Source organism: Zingiber officinale, chromosome 7A (genome assembly GCF_018446385.1).
Source record: "Zingiber officinale cultivar Zhangliang chromosome 7A, Zo_v1.1, whole genome shotgun sequence".
Lineage (NCBI taxonomy): Eukaryota > Viridiplantae > Streptophyta > Magnoliopsida > Zingiberales > Zingiberaceae > Zingiber > Zingiber officinale.
The window spans coordinates 36,842,396-36,853,909 of record NC_055998.1 but is presented as its reverse complement, the minus strand read 5'-3'; positions in this window follow the sequence as shown (position 1 = coordinate 36,853,909).

The following is an 11,514-nucleotide window of genomic DNA, read 5'->3' as shown; positions in this document are numbered from 1 at the left end:
CTCTATATTTTATCCTACTTTTTAGAAATGCTCTTTAGAATTTTAAAATCATTATATTATATTGTGTCGTCCTTTTCGAAGATTTCTTACCTTAATATTCGTCCAGTTCACGGTTCAAATGACTCATTCTAACTTCTAACCCGATAACTGTAATGGAGCTAGGCGGAATCCGGTTGAAGACTGACGAGGAGGACGACGCCGTGGCCCCTCCACTTCCTACTGCACTGACACGGACTCGTAGAGTGGGGAGGTGATGGGATCGTCGATCGGTTTTGGGGGTGGAGCCCTTGCTGACGGAGGTGGGTCGGATGTCGTAGCAGGTCGCTCCTCTCTCATTTTTCTCGGGACCGGTTGTTCCGGCACCGTCCCTAACGCGAGATGCTTGATCCACGCTACGGATCCTCCTTGCCCCGTCTGCACCCGGGCCCTCTCCGTTCCTCCTGAGAGAAACCCTAATTACATGTCTTCGTTAACCGCTGAAGCTCAAGCTTTGTTCTTTTACATAATTTGTACATCCTAGCCGTTAGTGCCGGCTTAAGGCATAGGCTTCTAAGGTCCCGCTCCCTCTCTCTCCAGCGAGATCCGATCATCTCCATCTCACCGCAGTGGTTCTCCGGTGCTGTCCTCCACCTGCCGACGTCCGTCAATCCATTCCTGCTTCCCGTGGTTTGGAAAGGTAAGGGGAAGAAGCGGCGGCGGCAGTGAGTTCCATTGCCATTTCTCCGGCGTCAGTCCATCCATTGGCGGTGAATCCTTGAGCTTGAAGTGCCCCTGCCGAAGTGGTTGCAAAGGCAGGAAGTTCCTGAAGGAGCTCCGGCAGTCCACCCTCTTCGACAACAGAAGCTTGCCACCTCTCCCATGAGCTAAGGCTTCTCCTCTCGCGCCGATATTCTGCCGCCTCCGCTCGAGTGATAAGCTGACGCAACTCAGCTCGGCAGAATCAGCCTCGCTTCCCTCTTGCGACGCCGAGCTTCCTTTCTCCAAGCAGCCGCTGTTTTTCTTCTGCCCTGTCACCAGCAGCCCACAAGCTCTATTCATGGCTACGTCCAGCGCATCAAAATCAGATATCTCAATCTTTACCAACCATATTACCGCACCTCTTTCTTCCGAGCAGTTGGACGGTAAAAATTATATTTCCTGGGCATCTCACATTGAACTTTGGCTTGTTGGACAGGGTTATGAGACACATCTCACTCAAACTGAAGAAGATATTCAAGACGCCGATCGTCCTCTATGGAAGAAGGTTGACGCTCAGTTGTGTTGTATTATCCGAGCCACCATCCATTCATCTCTTAGGAATGTCTTCCGTACTCACAAAACCTGCAAAGCTGTTTGGACACAAGCTCAACAACTCTTTACAAACACCTCTCGGAGACTCTATCAAGTTTGTGAAGATCTCATGACTATCCTCAACGTCAATCAGATTAAGGATTCAATGTCAACTTATCTGGGTTCAGTTTCTAGCCTTCTTTGTGACTTCAATGAACTGCTCCCACCTGCGGCTGATCCTGTTGAAGAGCTTGAAAATCGAAAGAAATTTTTTGTCTTTGGCTTTATATGGTCTGCCCACAGATTATTCTCATGTCCGTGACTAGATCCTGGGCAGCCCCACAGAAACTACCATGGAAAATACCTGGGCGACTTTTCTCCGTGTCCCGGCCAAAGTCTTGATGATGCCTTCTTCTGTTCCTGTCGACTCGTCAGCTTTGGTCTCTCGACACAAAGGACCTCCACCTCACAAGGGTGACAAAGGACGCCCTTGGTGTGATCATTGCCACCGACCGGGACACACGATTGATAAATGATGGAGACTACATGGTCGTCCTCCTCGTGCTGCTCAGATGGTTCAGAGTTCTGTTGCTCATTCAGCTTCCACCTCACAGTTAATACCTGATTCGACTTCGACACCTTCCTATACTGACTTTCTGAAATGGTTTGAGGATCGACATGCTTCGGGTTCCACTGCTACCATTGCAGACGCTGGTACTTCCTTTGCTGGCATTTCTCGTTCTTCGGGTCCTTGAGTTCTTGATTCGGGGGCCACTGATCATATCACTGGTAATAAATCCCTTTTTTCCTCTCTCACTACTTCTGATAATTTACCAATGGTCACCATGGCCAATGGTTCCCAAACTCAATCCAAGGGTATTGGTATTGTTCATCCTTCTTCATCTCTTTCTATTCATAATGTTCTTTATGTTCCCGGCGCTCCTTTTAATTTATTGTCGATAAGTCAACTTACTCGATCTCTTGATTGTGTCATTTCTTTTACTAAGGCGTCTGTTTCCTTACAGGACCGGAGTACGGGGGGGATGATTGGCTTCGGATGTGAATCTCATGGCCTATATCGGCTTCAACAACCCTCTTTTGTTGGTTCGGCAGCGACATCTCCACTTCTTATTCATGCTCAGTTGGGACATCCAGGTCTTAATAAGTTGAAACAATTACATCCTAGTCTTTCTCACTTAGAGTCTTTATCTTGTGCGTCGTGTCAATTAGGTAAGCATGTTCGTAGTTCTTTTTCTCCTCGTGTTGAGAGTCGGGCTATGTCTCCTTTTGCTTTGGTTCATTCTGATGTTTGGGGTCCGAGTCGTGTTTCTTCTATAATGGGGTCAAGGTATTTTGTTACTTTTATAGATGATTTTTCCCGTTGTACATGGCTATATCTAATGAAGGATCGTTCAGAATTGTTTTCTATTTTTAAATCCTTTTTCCTTGAAATAAAAACTTAATTTGGTACTTCCCTTCGAACTTTACAAAGTGATAATGCACGTGAGTATTTGTCTGCTCAGTTTCGTACCTTCTTGACATCTCATGGTGTGCTACATCGCACGTCTTGCCCTCATACCCCTCAACAGAATGGGGTTGCAGAATGCAAGAATCGTCATCTCCTTGAAACCACTTGGACCCTTCTTCTCCATTCTCATGTCCCTCATCAGTTTTGGGGTGATGTCGTACTTACTGCGTGTTATCTCATCAATCGCATGCCTTCATCCACTCTCCAGGGTAAAATACCTCATCAGGTACTTTATCCACATCAGTCCCTTCATCCTCTACCACCTCGGGTCTTTGGTTTTATTTGTTTTGTTCATGCTCTTGATCTCGGCATTGACAAACTATCTCCTCGGTCTCATAAGTGTGTCTTCCTTGGGTACCCGCGGTCTCAGAAAGGGTACAAGTGTTATTCCCCTACTCTTCGTCGGTACTTCATCTCTGCTGATGTCACATTCTTTGAGTCGGTTCCTTTTTTTGGTCCTTCCGCTTCACAGGCCGAGGTTTCACCCTTTCCACCTCACCAGTGACTATCTTTTATCCTCCGGAGGCGTCTCTATCACCTCCAGCCTTGTCTCCTCCTTTGCAGGTTTATCAGCGTCGTCCTCGTTCTGCTTTGCCGCCGACCAACACTAACACTGCTGTGGGCACATCTTTGGAGCCAAGTCCTTCGTCGTTTCCTCCGGTCCCATCTCCTGACTCTGATGTTCCTATTGCACTTCGAAAGGGTATACGTTCCACTCGTAATCCTTCTCCTCACTATGTTTCTTTAAGCTATCATAATCTTTCCCCATCCTATTATTATTGTCTGTCTTCCTTGTCGTCTGTTTCTGTTCCAAAGACTGCAGGTGATGCCTTTGCCCATCCAGGATGGAAACAGGCTATGCTTGATGAAATGAGTGCCCTACAAAGCAGTGAGACTTGGGACCTCGTTCCTCTACCTCCTGGGAAGTCAGTGGTTGGTTGTCGATGAGTGTTTACGGTGAAAGTTGGTGTGGACGGCACGGTTGATCGGCTTAAGGCTCGTCTTGTCGCTAAAGGCTATACTCAGGTATTTGGATTAGATTATGGCGATACCTTTTCTCCTGTTGCCAAGATGTCTTCTGTGCGTCTTTTTCTGTCTATTGCTGCAATTCGCCATTGGCCCCTTCATCAGTTGGATATCAAAAATACATTCTTACATGGTGACCTGCTCGAGGAAGTCTACATGGAGCAACCTCCATGTTTTGTTGCTCAGGGGGAGTCTTATGGTCTTGTATGTCGCTTGCGGAAATCTTTATATGGTCTCAAGCAGTCACCCAGAGCATGGTTTAGTAGATTTAGTACTATAATTCAATAGTTTGGCATGACTCGAAGTGAGGCTGATCATTCTGTTTTTTATCGCCACTCATCTACTGGTTGCATCTATGTAGTGGTTTATGTTGATGATATTGTCATAACAGGTAATGATCATCTTGGAATTTCACAAGTAAAATAACATCTTTTCAAACATTTCCAGACAAAAGATCTCGGCAAACTCAAATATTTTCTAGGGATAGAAGTGGCACAGTCTAAAGATGGGATCATTATATCCCAAAGGAAGTATCCAATGGATATTCTGGAAGAAACAGGAATGTTAAACTCAAAGACAGTCGACAATCCCATGGATCCTAATGTCAAGCTCCTACCAAATCAGGGGGAGCCTCTTTCAGATCCTGAACGGTATAGGCGATTGGTAGGGAAACTAAGCTACCTTACTGTCACTCGTCCGGATATCTCATTTGCAGTGAGTGTAGTAAGTCAGTTTCTTAGCTCTCCATGCAAAGAACATTGGGATGCAGTAACTCGCATTGTTCGATATATCAGAGGTGCACCAGGAAAGGGTCTTTTATATGAAGACAAAGGACATACTCAAGTCGTAGGGTATTCTGATGCAGATTGGGCAGGATCTCCCTCTGATAGAAGGTCCACTTCTGGATTTTGTATATTTATCGGAGGTAACCTTATTTCTTGGAAAAGTAAAAAACAGAATGTTGTGGCAAGATCCAGTGCAGAGGCAGAATATCGAGCTATGGCTATTGCTAGTCAAGAACTTATATGGTTAAAACAGTTGCTTCAGGAATTAAGGTTTGGAGAGGTTACACAAATGTCACTCATATGTGACAACCAGGCCGCTATGCATATTGCCTCAAATCCAGTCTTTCATGAAAGAACAAAGCATATTGAAGTTGACTGTCACTTTGTCAGAGAGAAAGTCATATCTGGAGAAATATCTACTAGTTTTGTCAACTCAAATGATCAACTAGCAGATATATTCACTAAATCACTTAGAGGTCCCCGGATTGACTACATATGTAACAAGCTTGGTGTGTATTATCTATATTCTCAAACTTAAGGGGGAGTGTTAGAATAAGTAAAGGGGTATTTTTGTCTTTTGGTGTATATCTTCTTTTTTATATAAAGGCCTAACTCGTGGTTCTCAAGACACGAGATTTTAGGTTTTGCTTTGAACAAACACTACACCTAAGTTCTCATGTAGATGTAGCGGTTTATATCGATACGTTACAGTCGGATCCTGCAACGCAAACTCTTGTATATTTAGCATTACACCTGAGTTCTGGAGATGTAACGATCTTTGCTGAGACATTACAATCGGACCCTACAACGTGTTTCTTCCGGAGAACAACCGAGCATTAACACGATAGTTTAATGGATCCATTCATTGAACATTTGTCATTGTTTTAATGCTAGCTCATTGGTTCGTCATGGGCGGAATTAGCCGTTAAAATTGATTGATATAGATATTAATTGCCAGTTGAATGAATATCAGCTTATGTGGTTCCTATCTTTCCTGAAAAATCAATCGAAATCAACCATCTCATATAGATCGATGGTTAAGTTAAAAAAAACACAGAGATCTGAGGAGATTACTTGGAAACAAGTTAGTTCCACTGGAAAAATAGATTAAATTAATTGAAATCTTATCGGATCGTGAATAATAGGATGGAATAGGTTGAAATTTTTATCAAATTAAATTGATTTTGATGAACTCAACCAATCTAGCCAATTCTTTCTTGACCTTCACTTGAATATTAGTGAAAGCATATAGTAGAGGGAGAAATAGTTCTTGTGAATTCTAGTGTAAATCTCTCATTTCCTTGCCTTCCTAAGATTTGCTGTTTGATTAACCGAACAAATTTATTGTTGTATGTGATCTATCATTATATAGACAAAGCATCTCATCAATTTCTTCCTATGCTCTACTGTTGATTGAGAGTTGTTGTACTTCTCTCCATCGATAATTCCTCAAAATAAGGGTGTTAATTCTGATGGGTCGGATTCTAGTCGGGTTGAAAAACAAAATTATAAAAAATTCCTATCCGAATCCGACCCGAACCCGAATACAACTTGAAACCCCTAAACTCGAACCCGATCAATCACTTTTATCTTAGTACTCCATTATTATCATACTTATATTAATATTAATATACATCTTAATTTTCAAAATAAATTTTGATTTAACTTCAAAAACCCACTAAAACCTAAATTTAGTCAACTTGAGTCAATCCGAATCTAACCCTGAAAATCTCCAACCCGAAAACCCTCCAACACGAATCCGACCCTAACCTGAAAAACCCCCAACCCGAGCTTGATTTTTTTTAGGTAGACTGGGATCGGGTCATTGGGTTGGGTTCATTTTCGACACCCCTACCTCAAAACACCTTTCTCAAATAAACTAATATGGACATTAAATTATAATCTACTATAGTAAATAATATATTAAATCTAATATTATTTAATTACTTTTTGTTAATAAATGTGATAATATTTATGAATAAATTTTTAATTATTGACTCTATATTATTAATATATTATTTATTATCTCTCAATAATCTAATGTAAATAAATTTAGTTTAGTATAATAATAATTGAAAATTTTTTAATACTATTTTATTCAAATAATGACAATAGCAATAAGACATTGTTAAACTAATAATAATGATAATCTAACTAATTAAATTTCAAATATTTATTTATTATTTATACATCTTTGTTGCTATGATTGAACATTACTTGCCTTTTGATCCGGTTGTAAGAACAAGGGCCTCCCGTCCGGTGGAGTCAACGTCACGTGGAAGTCAAAGTGGCAGGTGGCCGGTCGGAGAGGGGTGGGTTCGATCGGCCGGGCGGCCGGCCGATGTCTAGTTGATGGTTAAAAGCGCCCTGTCGAAAGTCAGGGTTCCGGCGCTCAGCGGACAAGATCGCAGGGCCGATCGGACTGCACGCTCGGCCAAAGCCATCAGGTAGCATACTGCTAATAGTCTCCACAAAGCACGTGTTGAGAATCTCCCAAGTAAACCACCGTATACGTCCGACCGGATGTCGCGGAAGCTGGCCGGCCGGACGCCCTCGAGGGAGTAAGGGCAAGAGGACAAGTGACATCTTTTTCTGACAGCGGGTATGTTCTACCTGTAGGCCATACTCCAAATCTTATGACAGGGGGTTCCGCTGTCCCATCGAGGACATGCTTGTACTGTAGCAGTATGAGTCAGGTAAGCTCACTGACAAACCCTTACTGGGATATGTGCCACGGACATGTGTACACCTCGGTATGTGTACACTCGCTTCTCCGCTGCCCTATATAAAGGCCCTCATCCTTCGCCGGAGGTACGTGTTTTAGTATTTTGGGAGCCACTTTTTCACTGCTTGCTTGCCTGACTTGAGCGTCGGAGGGTCGCCGCCGGGAACCCCTTCCCGGCCCGACTTTTGCGCAGGCTCGCCGGAGATTCGTGCGACCAGACAGAGGCCTACGTCATCGACTAGGAGAGCGCCACGTGCCCAGCGTCCGTTGGTTCAGCGATTCGGACAGGATCAATTTGGTGCCGTCTGTGGGAACACTCCTGCATCCGAGCGGAAGCAATGGACGAAGCTGGACGACAACACACGGTGACGCTTTCCACGGAGGAACTCGACGCTCTGATCGAGTTGAGGGCCGCCAAGCTTGTGGAGCAAAAACAGAAAGCACCAGCCGAGCGGCCTGAGCAGCAAGCAACGTCAGCATCTGGTGGCCGAGCGGAAGCACCACAGGCCACCGTTGCTTTCCATCGGGCCTTATTCCGCACCCCTGAAGCCGCAGCAACTAATCGAGATTGGGGATCATCTTCGGATGAAATGCCGAGACGAGATGACAGAAAAGGGAAAGCCCCCCGAGCGGACGCATCGCCCGAGCGGATTAATCGCCAATTTTCAGAGGCTATTCTACGAGACCCTCTGCCCAAGCACTACGTGCCTCCGACGATCGGCGAATACAATGGAACCACCGATCCGGATGATCATTTGGGCAAGTTTGATAACACGGCAACCCTGCATCAATATACAGATGGGGTGAAGTGTCGGGTTTTCCTCACCACCCTCTCGGGATCGGCTCAACGGTGGTTTCGGAGGTTGCCGGACGGATCCATCGCCAGCTTCAAAGACTTCCGAACGACCTTCCTCCACCACTTCGCCAGCAGTCGGCGCTACCAGAAGACTAGCGTGAGTCTATTCGCCATCAAGCAAGAAGCTCGCGAGTCGCTCCGAGCCTATATCCAGCGGTTCAACAGAGTGGCCATGGACATTCCAACGGCCACCTCGGAGACCATGATGAATGCCTTCACACAAGGCCTCGTGGATGGGGATTTCTTCCGATCACTCATTCGGAAGCCGCCCCGAGATTACGACCACATGCTACACCGGGCCAACGAATACATCAACGTGGAGGAAGCGCAAGCAGCCCGGAAAAAAGAAACTCCAGCTGAGCGGGCTCCTCCTGCCGAACGAAAGCCTCACGCTGCTCATCAGCCACCTAGAGGACCACGGGCCGAAGCGATTCGTGCTCATCCAAGACCTCATGTCCAAGAAGTAGCAGCCGAGCGGTCCAGGACAAAGAAGAGATGGACCCCAATGTTCTGCTCCTTCCACCGAACGGACACACATAACACCAAGGATTGCCGCAGTCTCCCTCTAATCGCCCACCCCGTTCCCAGAAGCGGTGGTCGTCGGTCGCCATCGGCCGACAGGCGACAGAGGCCCCATGCAGCCGATCGGACGGTAGCGAACAGACGACAACAACATACTCCCGAACGGCATCGCTCTCCGAGGCGGGAGAATCTCCGAATGTCTAGGGAACATCCTCGACCGTCCGCTCGGGAAGAAGAAAATAGGAGCAATACTTCCCGAGGCGAGATCAACATCATAGTTGGTGGGCCGACCGGAGGAGATTCCAATAGAGCAAGAAAGGCGAGCGTCCGGCAGCTCCAGATCCATGCAGTCGGCTGCAGCCGAGAGCGGGCGAGTGGACCCGAAATCAGTTTTGGGCCCGGGGACTTGGAAGGAGTTGAAGTGCCCCACGACGACGCTCTGCTCATCAAAGAGGTAATAGCCAACTACACTATTCACCGCGTTTTTATTGACACAGGAAGCTCGGTCAACATCATATTCAAAAAGGCGTTCGATCAACTGCAAATTGACCGCGCTGAGCTGCTGCCCATGACAACCCCCCTCTATGGGTTTACGGGCAATGAAGTCCTACCGGTCGGACAAATCCGGCTGGCTATCTCACTGGGAGAAGAGCCGCTCAGGAGGACGCGGACAACAAACTTCGTGGTGGTCGACTCTCCCTCATCATACAACGTCATTTTGGGACGACCGGCGCTCAGCGAGTTCCGGGCGGCCGTCTCCACCTTCCACCAGAAGATCAAGTTCCCCGTCGAAGACAAAGTGGGAGAAGTACGGGGAGATCAACTGGCAGCTCGGCGATGCTACGTTGAGATGGTCCGAGCAGAAGCAAATTCCGCTCGGAAGTCGCCACGGATCGAGGTGAATGCTATAACTGAAAAGCCTCCCTCTTTAGTTTATGAAGAAAAAGAGGAAGTGCAGATACACCCGACCCGATCGGAGGTCACGACATTCATCGCGTCCGATCTGGAAGCGAGTCAGAAGGAGGAAGTGATCCAATGCCTCCGAAGAAATCATGATGTCTTCGTCTGGTCGACGCATGAGCTGCCCGGGATTTCACCAAGTATAGCGCAGCATGAGCTCCATGTCCGTCCGGACGCTCGGCCAGTAAAGCAAAGAAAAAGGGACTTCAGCGCCGAGCAGAATGCTATCATCCGAGCGGAAGTTGAGAAACTCTTGGAGGTCGGCCATATACCCGAGGTCCAGTTCCCGAGCTGGCTGGCGAATGTGGTGCTAGTTTCCAAGTCCGGCAACAAGTGGAGAGTGTGCATCGATTTCCGGGACCTCAACAAGACGTGCCCAAAGGACTTTTACTCCTTGCCCCAAATCGATCAACTGGTGGATTCTACGGCCGGTTGTGAGTTGATATGCATGCTCGACGCCTATCAGGGATATCATCAAGTGCCGCTCGCCCGGGAAGATCAAGAAAAAGTTAGTTTCGTGACGGCCGATGGCACCTACTGCTATAATGTGATACCGTTCGGATTGAAGAACGTGGTAGCCACTTATCAACGCTTGATGATCAAAGTGTTCAAGGAGCAGATTGGGCGGAATTTGGAAGTTTATGTGGACGACATTCTTATCAAGTCCGTCCGAGCGGCCGATCTCTTTAAAGACATGGAGGAAACCTTCCGAACGCTGCGGAAATATGGAGTTAAGCTAAATCCCCAGAAGTGCCTGTTCGGAGCAAAATGAGGGTGTTTCTTAAGTTATATAGTGACCGAGCGGGGTATCGAAGCAAATCCCAGCAAGGTGAAAACTCTACAAGACATGCCGCCTCCAAGAAATATGAGGGAAGTGCAGCGTTTGACCGGTCGGATAACTGCTTTGTCCAGATTCATATCCAAAACCGCCGACCGGAGCCTTCTTTTTTTCAAAATCTTGCGCAAGGCCACTAAGTTTCACTGGGACGAAGAATGCGATCGGGCGTTCGAAGATTTGAAGGCATATCTGAACTCTCTCCCGGTATTAGCCAAGCCGGCTGCGGGTGAGCCACTTTGTATCTACTTGTCTTCAACCGAGCAAGCAATCGGCTCGGCACTGGTGAGGGCGAGCGGAGAAGAGCCTGTGTATTTTCTTAGTCATATTTTAAAAGATGCTGAATCTCGCTACACTGGGCTCGAGAAGCTGGCTTTCGCTCTGGTCCTCGCCGCTCGGCGCCTTCGTCCATACTTCCTGGCGCATACCATCATTGTCAAAACCAATAGCCCGCTCGGGCGTGTATTATTGAATCCAGAAGCGTCCGGGCGGCTCATCAAATGGACGACGGAGTTAAGTGAATTTGACATCCAATACCAACCTCGCTCGACAATCAAAGCGCAGTCCTTGGCAGACTTTGTGACTGAGGTGCAGAATTCAGAGCCGGAAGCTATGTGGAAAATATTTGTGCACGGATCATCCACTCGGATCGGAAGCGGGATTGGAATACTGTTGCTCTCCCCTCAAGAAGAAAAGATGCACTTATCCGTCCGGATGGATTATAAAGTTACAAACAACGAAGCAGAGTATGAGGCCCTCATAGCCGGATTGCAGGCAGCACGGCATGTGGGAGCCGGTCGGGTAACGCTCCATTCGGATTCGCAGTTGGCCGCTCAGCAGCTCTCTGGCACATTTGAAATCAACAGCGCTCGGCTTAAGCTCTACGCTGAAGCCTTTGAGAAGCTCAAATCCAATTTCAGAGAGGTTATTATCCAGAAGATACCCCGAGCGGAGAACCAAGTGGCCGATGAGTTAGCCAAACTCGCAAGCTCAATAACGTCGGTCGCC